General features: G+C 39.1%; 1 protein-coding gene across 1 annotated transcript in view; it reads right to left on the bottom strand.

Moving 5' to 3' along the window:
• NRXN3 (neurexin 3) overlaps positions 1-19,370 on the bottom strand; it is a 1,723,724-nt gene that overhangs the window by 486,144 nt on the left and 1,218,210 nt on the right. The gene's annotated exons all lie outside the window — the stretch shown is intronic.

The raw sequence follows: 19,370 nt of genomic DNA, 5'->3' as shown, positions 1-19,370 counted from the left end.
ATCTTGCCTCTTTCCTCTTCTTCCAGATCTCTGTAAAATGTACCATGAAAGCTCAAAATGGATAATACATGAAAGAATGTAGTGAAGCTGTGGAATTCTTTAAAGCATAAAAAAGTATTACCGTCATCTAGGATAATGGCCGGAACTCAACAAAGGTTGATAAATGAGTAAGTGAATGAATGAGTGAATAAATTAATGGATGAGCATCTTGAATAGTATCTGTAGTGGGTTGAATGATGGCCCCTAAAAGATCTGTCCAATCAGAACCAGTGATTGTGAACTTACTTGGAAATAGGGTCATTAAAGGTGTAATTATTTAAGGATTTCAACAATAGATAATCCTGGGTTATCCAGGTGGACCCTAAATCCAATGACAAGTGTCCTTATAAGAGAAAAGGCAGAGAAAGAATTGACAGAGACATGGAGGAGAAGGCGATGGGAATACAGAGGCAGAGACTGAAGAGATGCATCTATAAGCAGAAGGACACTAAGGATTGGCAGCAGCCACCAGGAGCTAGGAGAGGCATGGACAAAGTCTCTCTGAGAATATCTGGAAGGAACCAGTCCCGTCGACATCTTGATTTCAGATCTTGGACTTCTGGCATTTAGAACTGCAAGAAAATAAATTTCTGTTGTTTTAAGCCACAAAGTTTGTCATAATTTGTTACAACAGTTCTAGGAAACTAATACGGTTTGCTCCTCCTACTGGACAATGAATAAAGAACCTACTGGTTCTTAGCTAGGACATAAGGGCTATTTACCCTCCATTTTACAAGTGACAAAGGTGAGGTTCAGAAAGGTTAAGAAATTTGCCAAAGATCATATAGCAGGGGAGGCGAGAACCCAAACCAGAAGCCTACAACTTGAAATACCCAGCACTGTCCCTCTAATATTTTGCCATTCCTGGAAAAGATCAAGCTTTAAGCTTTCTAGTTGTTGGTAGTTGTCTTCGAGTGGATTCCAATTCATGGTGACCCCCATGTGATATGCAGAGTAGAATTCTTTCATACGGTTTTTAAGGCTGTGGCCTTTCAATAGCAGATTGCCAGGCCTGTCTTCCGAGGTACCTCTGAGTGAGTTTGAAGCAAGAACATTTCAGCTCGTAGAAGAGCACTTAACCTTTTCTGCCATCCAGGGACTCCTAAGCTTTCTAGTAGCTCTAAACAAATCTATTATTTTATTGAGTTCCTCGGTTGCACCCAGATGTTTTGGGAAGGGTTTATGGTATAGATTACTCAACCAACTACATTTTAAACAAACACATTTTAAAAGCCCCAACAATTAATATATTACTGACTGAGTTCTGCATGGAGTTTGGAGAACTTTGGTGCCAGAAAGAACTCACCAAATTATGTTAAAACAAAAGAAACATTAGAAGGCTGGAGGGTCTAATTAACAAGAAGATGAAATAAATGAGCAGGTATGCTTGATTTAGGTCAAGTGTATGTCTGAGTGTGTGTGTGAGTGGGAATGTGAGTGTGTGTGTGTGTGTGTTTCAAATAAGCATTATATTTTACAGTAATAAGAAAGAATTATGATAATTATTTTAGACAAAATACGTTAAAGATACACTTTCTTCAGTAATTTCGATTATAACAGTGAGATAAAAAGTGGAAGGAGAAAGAACCTTAAGCTGATCTTAGAGAAATCTAAAGAAAATATAAAAACAGTCATTTTGTAGACCTAAAATAAATGAAAAATATATAAATAATCTATCTGCCAGAAGAATGAACAAATCTATCTTGGAAGAAGTATAGCCACGATGCTCCTTAGAAGCAAGGATGGTGAGACTTCGTCTCACGTGCTTTGGACATGCTATCAGTAGGGACCAGTCCCTGGAGAAGGACATCATGCTTGGTAAAGTAGAGGGTCAGCGAAAAAGAGGAAGACCCTCAGTGAGATGGATTGACACAGTGGCTGCAACAATGGGCTCAAACATAGCAATGATTGTGACCAGGAAGTGTCATGGGTCACTAATACAGAGGCTGCAGAAAATTCCACCGCAGCTTGCTTGGCCAGCCTTGCCATTTCCAGTTCCACTGCTTGGCAGGCCTGGAAATCTGCATCAGAATTGCAGTTCCTCCTGGCCCTTGGGTAGTATGATTAAGAATATTGCTGGTGTAACTTGTATGAACTCCCTACTTGTAAAGCCCTTAAAAAATAACTTTTTTTCCTCATCCTCTGGAAGCAGTCTTGGCAGCAAAAACCCCAACTGCTTCCTTCCTTGCGCAACGAAATAAAGGCATCTTTGCACTCTCCTACCTCCTGGCCGATAAGAGTCATGCCGAGCAAAACTTGGGGTTTCCACCTGGTAACATCACTGAGTCAGAACTGACTTGATGGCACCTAGCAACAACAACATCCCTCTTTACCCAAAGACAAGACCACAGGGGGGTGGGAAACAAGAAGTTCTGTGATTGAAACTAACAGAACAGGATGGAAAATCTCTATGCTTAATATAAGACCCTTCTGATTCCAAAATGACAAAAACGGACAAAACTGCAAATGGGCCATGATAATATATAAGTTAGAAGAATTGGGGCTGGTAAAATATAGAGCCCAGAAAGAGGAGATGGGGGGTGAATAAGCCCCAGCTCACAGCATTAATATTGTCATTAGACATTTCATTTTTTACTTCAAATTTCCTCCAGGAAAAATACTGAGGGGATTTTAAAACATATATACATACATACATATATATAGAGAGAGAGACAGAGTCTGGAGTGCCCAGCTCCTGTTGATGTTAATAGAAAAATGTGTTACCTTCTCTTAACTATTTCTATGTTAATGAACTTTGAGAAGACTGCTAACAGTTTACTCAGTCAAAGGTGTTAACAATCTATACTCCTACTCAGATTCAGATGAGAAGGCCCCAGTTTAGATATAATATAATCTAATTACTTGGTTGGAAGGTTTTGCAGAATTTTCCATCTAGAGATGGAAGAGATTGCTTATAGCGAATCTAATAGGGGGTGAGGTGAGGTGCTTCTTAATAAAAGAACCAAAAAAGGTGAATTTACTTAGCTTTAATGATGTTCTCAGGACTAGACGCATAGAATCTAAGAAAGTTGTTATTATGAATGTAGCTAATGGAAAAGACAGGAGTTTCCAGAAACAGGAAAAATAAAAATAAAGAAAGATGAAGCAAAGGTGTGCGAGGGGGCAGAAGTCAGGGAGGAAGAATAAGTGGGGGAAGAGAGACATGCTCAGGATGAAGAAAATGAAAAGGAGGTTGAAGGCCTGGGAGACAGAGGAGAAGTCAGAGAAAGAAGGACTGGGGTGAAAAGGAGAAGAAAAACAGGTTTCTATGACTGTATTTAGGGCATTTTTGATAAAAACATTTTCAACTGTTCTTGAATGAACCTACTACTAAAAATTCTTTTTTTAAAAAAATACATAATTGGGTGACCACTAATGCTTTAGGTTAGGTCCAAACAATAGATACAGGAGAATAATCAAACATATTAAACATTACTTCCTTTTTTTTTTTTAATGTTTTCATCAGATTATAAATTCACAGAGCAATGAGAATGTTAAATAAATTGCAAACAGAAATCTCTCAAACTATGCTGTTATCCAGACTAACTACGGTGATTTTAACCCTCAAGTTACATAAGAAATCAGTTAGTTTAGCCAAGTCCTAGAAAACTTACCTTGGGCACTGAAGCATCAGTGTGACAGAGTAAGGGATATTAGTCTAGAATTGGACGAGATTGATCTTGAGGAACAGGAGGACATTAGCACTAATTCTTTGAATATGCTAAACTGTATTCAGTGAGGCTCAGTAAACATCTGTGGCCACTTCTCATGCACTGGGCAAACAATACTGCATCAATTGTAGTTCCCATTCCAGCAGCTTCCAGATCCAGTTTCCGGAAGGATACTGATAAAAAACATGATTTCACTACTGCCATGTGTGCTTAATTAATAAATTAATAAAGCCTGGTTTAATTTCACCTTACTAGCCACGAATCTAGAGTTCTGTTTCTGATTAAGCAAAAATCAGGTAAAGCCAGATGAAACTCTCTGAGATATGATTTCCCTCCAACCCATAATAAGGATGTGGGGATTAAATCGTGTATACTTGCAATAATAATATCCCCTGAAAGCTTCTTAAAACCAAACAACAGTTTAGCTTAACTAGTAAAAAGTGTCCGCTTTGAGCATTATGCTCTTTTAAGAACTATCTCTATGGGATCAAACTGGTAACAGCAACTTGAAAGATTAGATGCGAACCTTAGGGGGCAGTGAGTTTATGTTAATGAGGGAGGGACAACTCAGAAAAGGAGGGTGAGAATGGCTGCACATCCCGAAGAATGCAATCAATGTCACTACATTGTACATGTAGAAATGGTTGAATTGGTGTATGTTTTGCTATGCATATTCTCAACAACAACAAAATAAATTTAAAAAACAAATAATAGCAGCTATTTCTTAATGCTCCACTCACTAAGGGCTGGACACTGTTCTGAGTGAGAGACACCTATTTCCACACTGACTTCATCTTTACAGACACTCTCTGGGACATAGAAAATTGAATAACTTGTCCAGGTCACAGCTAGAAAGCAGCAACACCGGGATTTGAACCTACACAATCTGCTGTCTGTTTATCATTACTCTTTACTGCCTCTAACATTTCTATGCTTATTCTGCAAACAAATAAGAATGTGAGGGCATAGGAAGTGCAATAAACGTTATTTTATAAAAGGGAGTGGGGAAGAGAAAGGAGGAAGTCCCCGGGTGCACACAAAGGGTGAAGTGCTTTACTACTAGCAGAAAGGTTGGTGGTTCCATCCCACCCTGGGTGCCTCAAAAGATAGGCCTGGAGATCTACTTCTCAAAGGTCACAGCCACTAAAAGCCTTCTGGAGCACAGTTCTGACACACTTGGGGTCGCCATGGGTTAGAACTGACTTGAGGGCAACAAACTTCAACAGACGGAGGGGACAGCATGTAGTAATAGCTACTAATACCTAATACTGGGTGTTTATTATGTGTCCACCACAGTAAGAAGAAGCAACAGTGGTTAAGAGCTCGGCTGCTAACCGAAAGGTTGTTGGTTTGAACCCACTAGCCTCTCCTCGTGAGAAAGATGTGGCACTCGGCTTCTGCAAAGATTATAGCCTTGGAAACCCTATGGGGCAGTTCTACTCTATCCTATGAGTCGGAATTTACTTGAGGGCAACGGGTTTGGTTTTTTGGTTTACAGTAAGAGGAAAGACAGGCGGGAAAGTAAAGGAAATGAGGAAAATGGGAGACAGAAAGTCAAATAACCACATGTGGGCAGACAAAAAAAAATAAAAATAAAAAAACTATTTTGTGCTTGGATTGAAGAATCTCCCTATAAATTCTCTCAATGCCTCCTGAGAGGAAACAATGGCTTACAGGCAGAAATTATGAAGGCCCATGGAGAGTCATTATCAGCACAAAGACAGCTGTGATGCAGCATCCCTGATCGTCTACATTCAAGGCTCAAACTCAGGGGGAACATAGAGGTCCCTTTGTTAAAATAAAGCAATCACTTCCACCTTCATTAAAGAAAATATCATGGCATTATTAATCTACAACAAAAGTCCCATACGCTGAGCAACACTGGCAAATCTTGCTTTGGGGAGCTGTTATCAATAGCAAATACTTATAAATAAAGCATAAATAATGCTTTACTCATATATAGCTTAACCACATTCACTGCCTGCATTTACTTCGCTGCAGCCAGATCTGCGTCACCTCACCACAACTACTAAGAATCCTCAATAATAACTCTTTCCTAAACTGCAACTTTAGGACAAAGAAGTAAATAATAAGAAAATACACGGATATAGATATTTATTTAGAAATGTCCTAAATGCTCTCCATGCCCTGTCTTAAAAAAATCACTGACTGTGATGACATTGAGTATAACATTGACATAAGCTACAAAACTGGGGGCATTATAGCAATCATAATCCTGGAAGAATGTCAAGTGGGGCTATTTTGGCAACTATGGTTATAGGGAAATATAGATGGAGTTAAGTGAAGACTATAATTTTCAAAACATTCTGCTCTTTTGTTTACTTAATGTCTTTATTAATTAATCATTTGTGTCTTTGTTTAATAGCTATCTTCCCCAAATGGACAAGGACTGCATTGATCATGTTCGTGGGAACATTCCCAGCATTTACTAAAATGTAGTAGGTGTTCAATAAATACTTGCTGAATGGCTGATTGGATAAATGATGAATAATTAACTACTGTGGAATAATAGCTTTCTCATTCTCCCTGACAGGATTCCAGATTGAGAAGTAAAGTTCTGGGCTAGAATTCAGAAGATTAAGAGTTTGTTTGTTTGTTTTAAATAATTACAAGAAGACAAAGGTTTCCACATAAAGTGTGAATTTCTAGGTGGGCTTTCCAGGGTTGCAAACTCAAACGCTTAGAGGCAGGCTGTTAACTACCTCAGACGTGAAGTAAAGGTTGGGACTGTAGCAAACTATGGAGTTAACTCTTTTCTCTATGGATTGTAAAATACTCAGTAAAAAAAGCAGACATGTGCTGGTCAGAGAGAATACATCTGTAGATTGAATTTGGCCAAGAGTCACCTGTTTATAGCTTGTTATAATTCCCTTGCTGGGTGCTCTTTAGGTCTGGCCAACATCTTCCTTATTCTTTCTCACTTTTCCTTGACTGTGGTCTTCAATTCCTATGTAGATCTACTTAGAACCTTAGAGACAAAGTTCTTGAGCCTCATCCACTCAATAGCCATTAAGACCCTAGAATGGCCCTTCCTGTGCCTCTGGGACCTGTTCTGCATTATATTTTACATTAAAATGAATCTGAATTATGGTGAACTTGTGTCTTTGGATTTCCCTTGACTATTGTAAATGGTGTGGTATGTAAATAGTCACTTATCTCTTGAATGATGAGTTTTGGTCTTTGCCTTCTTGCTCTGCATCATTGAATCTGCAATTTACCAAAGTGGAGTCTGACTACATTTCCTTCTATCTACAATAAATAAAAACATTTGACCAACTGAGCAAAACTTTTTTAGATATGGAATATTGGTTATTTTCTCTCAACAAGTAATTCAGAAAGTGAAATCTTCTTAGGCAGTTAATCTAACACCTTCTCTTAGTTACTTTGATTAATCATGCCATAGATATTAAGATAGTTGGGTTGTTGTTTTGGGTCAGAAAGTCCAAGCTCCTGTTTTCTCAATAATAAACTCCATTGATTAGTCCCCCTTTTGTCTTTGCCCTTCCTGGCATGTTGACATGGGATTGAGTATGATATCACTCTCCTGAACTTCATGCCTGAGAAGTGATGGCTTATTTACATACACAGGAGACTGAGCATCTTCTGGAAATCTCCTATGGGACCAGAGACTAATATCTAAAGAAATCTTACGTTATCAAAAATGAGGTTGATGAGAATCCACTCTATGAAGAATGAGTCCAACTGCCCATGATTCTTGATTTCATCCTTCCGTTGACTATCTTACCCGCCCTCTCACTCTCCAAATACACACACAGTTGGTCTTAAGGACAATAAACTTTAGAAGGAAACATTGATAGTACATCCCCATTTATGTTAACAGCCTTACCATGCGCTCTACCCCTGAGTATGCTGTTTTAATTAGGAAGACGGATTTGGGAGTTTGTATGTTTTGTTGTGCTATAATTTCTGGCTTTACAGTAATTTTCTTCTGCTTTTCACACTATAATGTGCCATAAATCCTAGTTAGGCTGTTTTCCTGGCCTGTTTCTAGTCAGAGTCAATATTTCAGGCCTTTTGTTGCTATGGCAACCTTCTGCCGTACTCCTGTTCTCTGGAATATGATACAATCTCCTGGGGAAATTGCTATGAACTTGATCATCACATAGATTTAGACCTCCTGATGCACTGATTCTGCCCCATCTCTCTCCACCACCTACCGACTTCTCTCTGCTTCCACTTTGTGTGTGTGTGTGTGTGTGTGTGCATGCACGCATCAGTACATGCACATGTTTGCCACGACAGATACGTCAGAGAAGAAAACAAACGAACACAAGCAGCATCCTTTCTTTCATCCCTCTTGAAAGCGTAAGCTTGGGAAGATGGTAAACTCAGACAGTTTTAAAAGCCTAAACAAACCAGGCACGCGTCTCACAGCTTTGCTTTATCTCTGCCCTTTGTTCTTGCCTTATATTGTCTTTCTAGTTCTTCGCGCTCTTAAGTCCTTCATACATTTTTAAATCTCGGTGCTTTTCTTTCAAAATTTAATCACAATGTGAGTCCCTAGTTTAAATCCAGTGTCCTCTGTCTTTCTTAGAGAAACTCAAAACCTAGCTGTCTTTTATTTCCAGAAGTCTTCTTCTGGATTTCTTTTTACCTTTAACCAACTCCTATTCTTACAGCTTCCCTTTAGTGTGAAGTATTGGGGGAAAACCTATAATTATTAACCAGTATCTCTGAACAAGTCATTCAGTCTCTCTGTGAACTCATTTTCTTAGTCTATAAAGTACAAATAATATTACCTATTCCAAACAGTCTTTGTATCCCTAATATCAAATGAAACAATGGCTGTGAAGGACTAGAAAAAATAGATGCTCTGAAACATCTACATTATCATTATTTTAAATAAATATATGAGGTTCTTATTCTTCAGCTACACTTTTTCAACAAGTTTTAAAGGCCCAGTAACACGATACTGTTGTCTGAGCTAAGATTTGAATAAAATTGAGAAGGTGAAAGCAAAGGAAGATTTTTTTTTCATTACTTTTCTGCCTGTCGGGTTTGTATCTGGTCTTGCTTTGGGGCACAGCAAGGTCCCTCTAGCACGTGGTACCCACACTGAAGTTCACACAAGTTGTGCCTAGAACAATGCCGACAACTGCCCCTCACTACCACTCACATGCAGGGTCAAGTTATCCCAGGAAAGAGACTTTCTTACAAACCTCAAGTTCTCTCTCTTGTCCTTCGACTGGCATGCATGGCAACCAGACAACTGCTCAAGGCCCTTAGTCATTCCTTCCCTGCAAAACAGGGCCAGGGATCACAACACTGCTTTTACTGTTTTGCATACCAGTTATAGCGGCTCTTTCGGGATTGAGGCAGAAAAAGGAAAACAGCTGAGAGACTAGAATAGGGTGTAGGGGATGACATAGTCCATAGACTCTTCTTCCACTGGGCCTCTTGCTCTTTCCGTCCTCTTTGCTCTTTCTACCCTCTGACCTGACTCACTTCACTGTGCCCAAGCTTTGCACCACAGTCCTTCCTCCGTCTTTGAGGTTGGTAACTTCACTTGTGTCTGGGAGAGGCAGTCCCTGCGTGGTGCATATGGTTAATGCATCAGCTGCTAACTGAATGGTTGGAGATTGGAGTCCACCCAGAAGCACCTTGAAAGAAAGGCTTGGCAATCTACTTCCAAAAAAATCAGCCATTGATAACTCTACAGAGCACAGTTCTACTCTGACACACATGGAGTTGCCATGAGTCAGAACTGACTCAATGGCAACTGTTGTTTTTTTGTTTTGTTTTGTTTTGTTCTGGGTGGGGGACATGTCCCCATTCCTGGCCTAGAAGTAAGGAGGCCTGAGTTTGTGTCCACTCACACATCTTCCATTCACTGACTGTGGCTTTGGGTAACCTACATCACCTTTTCTGGTCTCCTCATTTCTAAACTGGGGGAAAGTAGGATAGATACAATGGCCTCTAATGTCTTTTCCAACTCCCACAGTTCATGATTTTCCAACTAATTCCCATACATGGTCTTTATTCCATGAACAAATCAAAACACCTAACAAACACTTACCTCTTCTTTGATATCCCAGTCCTCTCACAGTCCCCAGAGTAGGCTAGGTCCCCAAATTATAGAATTTATGTATACACTGTATTTTCATACTTACAGTTAAATGGTTATTTATGAATTCTTTATTAAATATTAACTATTACATTAAATTATTAGATTATTTGGATGCCTTTCTGTATAGGAAGCTTTATGAATCTGAATCTGTCTTGTTCATGGCTGTATCAGCAGCACCCAGCATAGTCCATTGTGCATAGTGGGTATTCAAAAGATAATTGTTTTCTTTATGAGTGAATGAATTAAGATGCTATTTAAACAAACCTTGACAATTTCTTTAGTTTGACCTCTAATTTTTAAACAGTGGAAAATAGCCAATACTAAAAAGCTGAAGAGAGTATTTCTGCCAAATATTTTTATCTGGCCAGTAAAGGAAGGTGAGGGGAATTCCTTCCTGGATGTAGTATAAGGTCAAATTTATTTTTAAAAACTAAAATATGATTAGTTTTACTCATGGTAATTAATAACATTAAAAACAATCCCTCTCAGAGTCAGTACATTCTGGCAGACAACACAGTACATGAATTTTTTTCAGCAACAATTATGTGACTTTGTAACTATAAAGTAAGTTTTTGCTTACCTGTCAGAAGTTCTGGAAAGAGGATTTTATCAGAATATGCATGTGCTTTGCACATTGTTACGTTTAAAAATCCCTAACTTAGTGCCTGTTGTAAAGTTTAACTGTTGAATGAGTGAAAATATAATAGAATGAAAAAAATGATATGATTATCACAAGAGGATTTATAGTTTATCCTCCACCCCCACCACCAAGAGAACACAAACCATTTTACATATACTTATTCATCTACATTGATTATATTTAGGAAGATTGAAGCAGTGAGTTGCTGAGGAAGAGGGACCTGGGTTAGAGATCCAATAGACTGGCATACCAGGGATGGATTATCCAATAAGCAAGGTAAGCATGGGCTTAATCTGTAGTGAACAATTTCAGTTTTAAAGATGTGGTGAAAAACATGTGAAACTGTTCACTACAGATTAGTAAGTAAGCACAAGTAAGCCCGTGCTTACCTTGCTTACTGGGTAATCAGTCCCTGTCAGGGATTGTAAATTTGAAAAGAGGCTTTGATTCTGTAGGAAAGTGTTGTGGGCTTGGGAGAGAGACAGACGCCAACCATACCTAGAAGCAGAATTTTTGATGTGGTGAAAAAATGTGAAATTGTTCACTACAGATTAGCAGGTAAACACAAGTAAGCCAGTGCTTACTTTGCTTATTGGGTAATCTGACACTGGACATACCACTTTGTACAAGTCACTTTACATCTCTGGGTAGAGACAGAATAGTAACACCTCCCTCGAACCATTGCTATCAGGGTCATATAAGAAAATAGGATGATAAGGCGCCTTTGTAGGCTGTGAGGCATCGCAGAAAGCTTAATCATCAGAAAGGGAGCAGATGTTATTCCTTTCCAAGATAGGAGGAGTTTCTGTGAGGAAACGTAACTCACCTAAGTCAGTGGCTCTCAAACGACAGTGCACGTCAGAATCACCTGGAGGGCGGTTGAAACGCAGATTGCCGGGTTGCACCCCACTTTCTGATTCTGTAGGTCTGGGGTGGGACCTGAGAATTTGCATTTCTAACAAGGTCTCAGGTGATATTGTCAACACCTGTCGATCCAGAGACCACACTTGACTCACCACAGTTCTAAGTTAAGAGTGGTCAACAGAACTGTTCCCAGGGGCCAGAGGGCTAATATAAATATGTAGTTCAGGCCAGATGTGATCACAAAGAGAGGTGAGACTTATGAGAACATGGAGAGTGCCCGCCCTCCTTGTTGTTTGTTGTTAGCTGCTGTGGAGACAGCCCCCTATTCATGGCAACCTCATGTAACTCTGTCCTCAGGGGTGGATTAACCAGCAAGCAAGGTCCACATGGGCTTATAGTAAACAAAGTACACACAGGCTTAATTTTGTTTAACACAAGTAAGCCTGTGCATACCTTGCTTATTGGCTAATCCATTCCTGCTTGCCCTTCTTAAAGTCATTCAAATCCAGAATGTATTTAAAAAACACTTCAAACAACACAGGTCCGTGGGTAAAATTCTTCCTGTGAGAGGCCCTTCCTGAGTCACACAGTAAATTTATGAAGAGATTAGACTGGACACCAGTTCCCTCAGCTTGTACATACTCTGTACGTGAACTGAAGCACCTAACTGATGCTTGAGAACTGCAGGCAAGACGCTGAAGACGTTACAGGCCTGTAAAATCCAATGGGTGACTTGGAAGGTTTACATTTGCCCTGCCACAGGGTTAGTAACCACCACTATTCTGCTCATAAACTGGAAATACAAAGGAAGGCAGGGATAATGTAGGAGCAGAGATATGTAAATATGGCCAAGTTCAAAACCACTACTTACAATTTTCAAATGACTTGGGGATTTAATGAAGGTAATATAATCTTATACTTCCGTGGTTTCCTTCTCTCTGAATCTACAAGAGAATTAATTGATATTGCACAGTAGTTAAGACCTATGGCTGCTAACCAAAAGGTCAGCAGTCTGAATCCACCAGCCTCTCCTTGGAAACCCTGTGGGGCAGTTCTATTCTGTGCTATAGGGTCTCTGTCAGTCAGAATCAACTCGATGGCAACGGGTTTGTTTTTTTTTTTTTTTTTTTTTTGGGTAAGATCTAAATCAGAGGGCAACTGAGATGTAAGCTGTTCTTACTCCACCTGAAATGTGTAAATTCAACCTGAAGAGACAGCTTTAGAGTTGGATTTGGTTTGAATTCCAGCCCCAAGCTTACCTCATAAATTACTTAAACTTTCTGAGAGAATTTCCCATCTATGAAATGGGCTGTTGTGAACATCAGATTTCAAGTAAATAAGAGCCCAGGACAACATCTGGCACATAGGAGATTGTGGCCTAAAATGCTATTTCAGATTCCATAATGTGGCAGTGGTCAAACCTGTGATCAAGTAGTCTTCTAGAGACCTTCCTTGGACAATAACCGAAGTAGAAATTACCAGAGTAGGAGATACTTGAAAACATACTGTTTCTATTCTGTGAAGCTGGAAGAGCCATATGCATTCAGGAACTCTGAGGAGAAGGATGGGTTCTTTAGGGCCATGGCTTATGGAACCAGATTGGCGCTGCCTTCTTTAAGGATTGCTGAAGACTGCGCTTTCATACCTAAAGGCTGAACCACCTTGAATTCCTTCATCACATGTTTATCTTCTACTTTAACAGCAGAATTCCATGATTTAAATGGACAGAGATTGGGGGCCGGCAGAAAGCTAAGAGTTTTGCTAGAAACATGACCACCAAGCCCCTAGGGATCTTGAAGAATTTTACGCTTTCTCTTTGCTTCTGCTTTTCCATTGATTGATGTGAACGGATCTCCTCCATCTGTTTACCTCAATAAGCTGTGCGGAGAGTGGATGGATTAGTTTATCTGGGGCTCTGTGATCATTAGATGAAAGGCATGATTCATGTTCAAAGTATTTCATTTCTGAAACCCTTCATTCAGGTCCTCCTCTACCGATTCATTGCTCAGCTAGAACATGCTGCAAAGGACTTCCAGAGAGGGCATTCTAGGAGAATCGCAGGTCTGGATGGGTGATTAAAAAAAAAAAGAGGAGGAGGAGGGGGATGAAAATGAAGGTAAGGGCTGGCTAGTTTGTAAATTGGCCCTGGAAATTTTCTAAGACACCTACACAAGGCACACATAAAACACTGCTTGAGGCACATCCCCTTCTTAAGAAACTGCACTTGTGTCCTTTCGTGTAAGATTGGAGAGGGAGAAATAACAAGATTCTAGTTCACAAAGTGCTCTGGAAATTGAGCCTCTTGTCAATTTAGCTTCACTTCTTGGATCCATGATGGAAGCTGACAGATGCAGCTGGAGCAAAGGAGAGGTGAGCGTAATGCATGAGCTCAGGGCCCTGATTTAGGACTTCATCTGCAAACTGAAATCTGACTGGTAAATCACTCTGCTGACCTACTAGCCAGGGACAGAATCTCACTAAGCAAAAAATGTTTGAGATGTTGTCTCAACACTTCATTTGGATTCCATGTAAATCCACAATTTGACTGGCCAGGCTGTCAGCCAGTGAGTTACAGGTAAGGGTTTTCTGCCTATTGTCAATGTGCCTTCCCAGAAGGTATGACAATCCAGGCCCTAATCATTCATACATAGATTGCAAAGTTACCACATATTCTCTTCCCACACTTTCCCCTTGCCCTCTTTGCCCCATGCCAGCAATAAACTGTAGTATCTTAGTCAAGCTAATGGATTCTGGGGTTTGATCACTGACTCCCTCCATCCTCAAGTTTAAAAAAAAAAAGAACATTATGATTATTCCCAAGTACTAAACACACCTTAAGAATTTACTTTTTACTAGCAAGCGGACATCTAAGATACATCAATTGGTCCCAACCCACCTGGAGCAAAGAAGAATGAATAACACCAATGATGCAAGGAAAATATTAGCCCGAGAGACAGAAAGGGCAACATAAACCAGAGACTCCATCAGCCTGAGACCAGAAGAACTAGATGGTGCCCAGCTATCACCAATGACTGCCCTGACAGGGAACACAACATACAGCCCCTGACAGAGCAGAAGAAAAGTAGGGTATAGAACTCAAATTCTAGTAAAAAGACCAGACTTAATGGTCTGACTGAGACTGGAGGAACCCCGGAAGACATAGCCCCCAGACTCTTTGTTAGCCCAGAACTGAAACCATTCCCGAAGCCCACTCTTCAGACAAAGATTAGACTGGACTATAAGACATAAAATGATACTCGTGAAGAGAGCGCTTCTTAGCTCAAATAGATACATGAGATTAAATGGGCAGCTTCTATCCAGAGGCGAGATGAGAAGGCGAAAAGGGACAGGAGCTGGTTGAATGGACATGGGAAATCCAGGATGGAAAGGAGGGACAGGAGCTGGTTGAATGGACACGGGAAATCCGGGATGGAAAGGAGGAGTGTGCTGTCACATTATAGGGAGAGCAACTTGGGTCACATAACAATGTGTATATCAATTTTTGTATGAGAAACTAACTCGAACTGTAAACTTTCACTTAAAGCACAATAAAAAAAATTTACTTTTTAATAACTTGGGGGTTGTTCACATTTTTTGCTAGATCACCTATGATGTAAATACAAAATTATGAAGCTCAGGAGAAACAAAGAGGCAAAGTCCCATTAACAAAGAAATGTGCAGGTCTGTAGGTGTTACTAGTAACCATTATAGTTCATCTGTTCATTCAAGGGTTTATTCATTCATTCAACAAACTTCTTTCGAGCACCAATAAAGGTGATTAAGACATGGGTCTTGTTACTAACGATCTTACAATTTAAAAGCAAACAGACTGGCAAACAATGACTACATGTAAGATAGGTGTCAACAGAAGTCAGAACAGGCGTATAAAGAACAGAAAGTTCAAATTCAGGTGGGGGGTGAGTTTGGGGAAGAGCTTCACAGAGATTTATATTTTATCACAAGATATCCTTTAGCTAAAGAACTAAGTGAGCACAAGAAAGGGAACAATGTTAAGAGGCAAGGAAAAATCCCTCTCTCTTCAAACTTGCCTGTTTTAAACTATGCTCTATCTCAATAGCACCTTTCTATTATATTTCAAGACAGCTGCCTCTGGCCTTGTTCTTAACACCTCGCTCTGCAAAGAGTCCAGCTGCTGTTTCCCTTTGCTTTATACAAGAAGGTGAAAAAAAAAACGGATTTCTATTTAACTCTGTGAAGTTAGATTTTTTTTTTTTTCCTTCAGTGGGAAATAAAATTTGCTAAATAGTGCATTGACCAATGAACAATAACATGAATATGAGTACTTTTTCTCCAAGAAGTTCTCCTCTACTGGTTGAACATGTAATAGTTAAAAAAACAAGCAGAGGTTAGAAACAAAGGATATCCTTTCTCTGATGTTAATCGCTACTATTTACATTTTGTTTGTGTACACTAGATGAATCTACTGAAAGGATAAACATAGTACGGGCTCACAACACACACAACAACACACACAAACAAGCAAATAAACTTCCACCCTCCTGGGAGGGATTCTTTGGCCTCTGATCCTTTACTTACTGGAACTTCTGTTGTCTGATATCTTTCCTTCCTCATCTCTACCTGTTCACAGGCTTCAGGAGCAACTCTCAAGCTAAGCAGCAGAGTCATCCAAGTAGCCTTCTAAATATACAGATGCCAGGGTCCACTCCAGACTTACTAAATCCAAATCGGGATGGGTGGGACTCTATAAATATCTATAAGTGACTCTGTTAACAATCATAGATGATAATATTTTCTACCCAACATGCAGGGTCCAGAAAGCACATGGTTGTAAATGTAAATATATCCCATATTGGTTAATATACGTGGATGTGTTTTATATTTATTTGAAAATTCATATATAGATATATCAGGAAATATATTTTTGGATCCACAATTTATGTAAATAATCATCCATATTGTGTACCATATGTGAATATACAAAGCATTACAGAGCTTTTTTCTCATTTAAGTTTATATTAATATGAACATTATTAATATATTTTTAAATAATAGATTACATAGGAGGAAGGAGGAATAGCTAGGGGATAATAAAATTAATTTTCTATAAAACTTGCCAGTATGTATAAACTCGTTGCCACTGAGTCAATGCCAACTCCTAATCACCCTATAGGACAGAGTAGAACTGCCCCATAGGGCTTCTAAGGAGTGCCTGGTGGATTCGAACTGCTGACCTTTTGGTTACGCAGACAAGCTCTTAACCACTATGCCATCAGGGTTTCCAGTCCCTTGTTAGCAGTGTCTTAAAAGAGGGAGAAACGCAGGGAGAAGAAAGACACCACGTGAGGACAGAGGCAGATAGATGCATCTAAAAGCAGCAAAAGAACGCCAAGGATTGCTAGCAGTCACCAGAAACTAGGAGAACAGACCTACAGAAGGAATGCACACAGCCAAGACCCTGATTTCGACTTAAGCCTCCAGAACTGTAAGAAAATAATTTTCTGGTCTTTAAAGCCACCACTTAGTGGTATTTTGTCATGGCAGTCCTAGAAAACCCAGGAACTTCGCAAACAACTTATGGGACTTGATGGTCCACCCAGAAGTGAGACCACAGAGCCCAGGTTATGAATGCTTGCAGGAGAGTAGAGATCTCTGAAGAAGAAACATTTCCATTTTTTCTCCTGTGGTTTCCCACGGCAATTAATACAATGGTCCAGAGAGGGTGGTTGTTCAAAAGATGCTGTTAACTGGCTCCTTATGTGTGTATTCAGTTCAGTAGTGAACACAATCTAGGCGAGATTGAGATGAAACCTAAATTCTACAACAAACACTAAGTAACAGGAACAAGTGAATTTATTGCACTGGTGAAAATAGCCAGACATTGAGGCATCTGGAAGAATGTGGCCTCTTGAGCCAGACAGCACTACATTTACATCAGTTGAGCCCATTACCAGGTAAGTGACCTTGATTGCCCAAGTCAGTTATGGTCATTGTATCTCAGTGTCCTCATAAATAAAATAGGAATAACGCAAATGTACAGATTTTGCATTGAATATTAAATTCACGGAGATTAAAAAAAAATTGACTGTGATTTAAAATCTCCTGGGAAGCTTTTTAAAACTACTTGTATTTATATTACACTCACGTTTATATTTAAGAACTACTGATGCCAATTCCCACTCTCTTTCCCATAGATTCTGATTTAATTATTCTGATTTGGGTCCTGGGCATCAGGGTTCTAAAATGCTTCCCGGGTGATTTTGATATGCATCCAAGGTTAAAAATCACTGACATAGTCATGTATATAAATATCACTTCAATGCCTGGTTATTAATAGATCATTAACAAATATTATCTTGAGAATGCCTGGGTAAAAACCCTACTTTACTCATTAGCTATGTGATTTTGGGCAAATTCTTTCAATCCTCAGGGCTTCTATATTCATATCTAAAAAAATCAAGGTAATAAGCGTGCTTATCTGATATGTTAGGCCCCTGGGTGGTGCAAACAGTTTGTGCTTGGCTTATAATCTAAAGGTTGGTGGTTGGAAGCCACCCAGCGGGGCCAGGAAAGAAAGGCCTGGCAGTCTGTATCCATAAAGATTACAGCCAAGAAAATCCTATGGAGTAGTTCTACCCTGTAACACATGGAGTTGTCATGAGTTGGAACTGACTTGACGACAATGGGTTATGGGTTATCTAATATGTTGTGAGAAGTAAAAGAGATACTCTATGAAAATGGTCTAGTACGGTGGTACATGACATATATGTAACATATGTTAACCATTGTTATTATTGTTTTCAGGATCATTATCATTATTTCCACTTCCCTCTGACCTAGGACCAAGCTCAATGTTATATGTGTTCTTTATACATCTGAGTTCAATAACACATGAATAGAGATGATGTCCTTCAACAAAATAAAAAAGAATATTCTTTTCTTTTACATTTCTCTAGATACATCAGAATATAAATTTTTCCCAGTACTCCTATTTGTTTCTACAAAACATTAATATCCAAACTATATCATGATAACTTCAAGTACCTAATTCAAATCAACTAATAATTTTAAGTCAACATTTCTGATTTCAACTCTCCTGGACCTAATTAATCCTCATACAAAAATAGCAAATATCAGTCAATGTATACTCTAACAAATTCCAGTAAATTCCAGTAATACCCTTGTATCTAGCTCAACTTTGTTTGCTGACTGGTGTACAGTAAGTATTCCAAATTTTAACTTTAGTTTTAATCAAAATGTGCTTCTCAGTGTCCTTCTTTATCTCTTAATAGTCTATTAAATTTGTTTTTCTTTCTAACAGACTTTTTAAATAGTAGTCAATCTCACTGAATCCATTCCATGCGTAATAACCCTTATTTTGGGGACTATATTTCATTCCTCCCATCTCTTCATCCTATACTTATATGAAAGACTTTCTATTTTGCTGCCCTTGTTTATTCTTGTAAACAGCAACGGGAATATTCTACTTTGATTTCTTGCCCTTATCTTCACTTCTGCTACAGAGGCTTCTTCATCTGTGTTTTTGCTCTCGGTGATGTTCTCTTTCAGGCTATGGTAATTTGTTCTGCTGTAATTACAATGTCTATCTGGATACAGCAGCATCATATGAGTAATGCCTCTATCTTTGCACTACCTAGAAAAACAATTATCAGCCAGATTCCTCATTACCTGGACCATAAAAAGATTACCTGCTGAGTACTAAAGAATTTTCCCTTCTCTAGAAGAGGATATAGGACATAGGTTTTTAAACTCTTTCCCCTGTTAAAAGCTAGCATCTGAGTTTTCCTAAAAATGGAAGGCTGATCTAGACGGATGTATTGTGACATGTTCAGTTGAAAAGGAGAACCAGCATATGCAATCACTTTGTAGACACCAATGCAATTTCATGGCAAGTTATTAGACATGGCCAATGTGGTAATGGAAAAGATTTGAATCTGTGTAATTCTCATTAATTCTTTCTGAAGCCAAGTCCGAATGATCTCCTATCAAAAAAATAGCATCTAAGACTGCCGACATTTTGGTTTTTGGACATTCTATTACAGATAGT

This window comes from Trichechus manatus, unplaced genomic scaffold, assembly GCF_000243295.1.
Source record: "Trichechus manatus latirostris isolate Lorelei unplaced genomic scaffold, TriManLat1.0 scaffold00010, whole genome shotgun sequence".
NCBI classification, from domain to species: Eukaryota; Metazoa; Chordata; class Mammalia; order Sirenia; family Trichechidae; genus Trichechus; species Trichechus manatus.
Note: the sequence above shows the minus strand (reverse complement) of the source record. Positions and strands in the feature narration are given on the sequence as shown.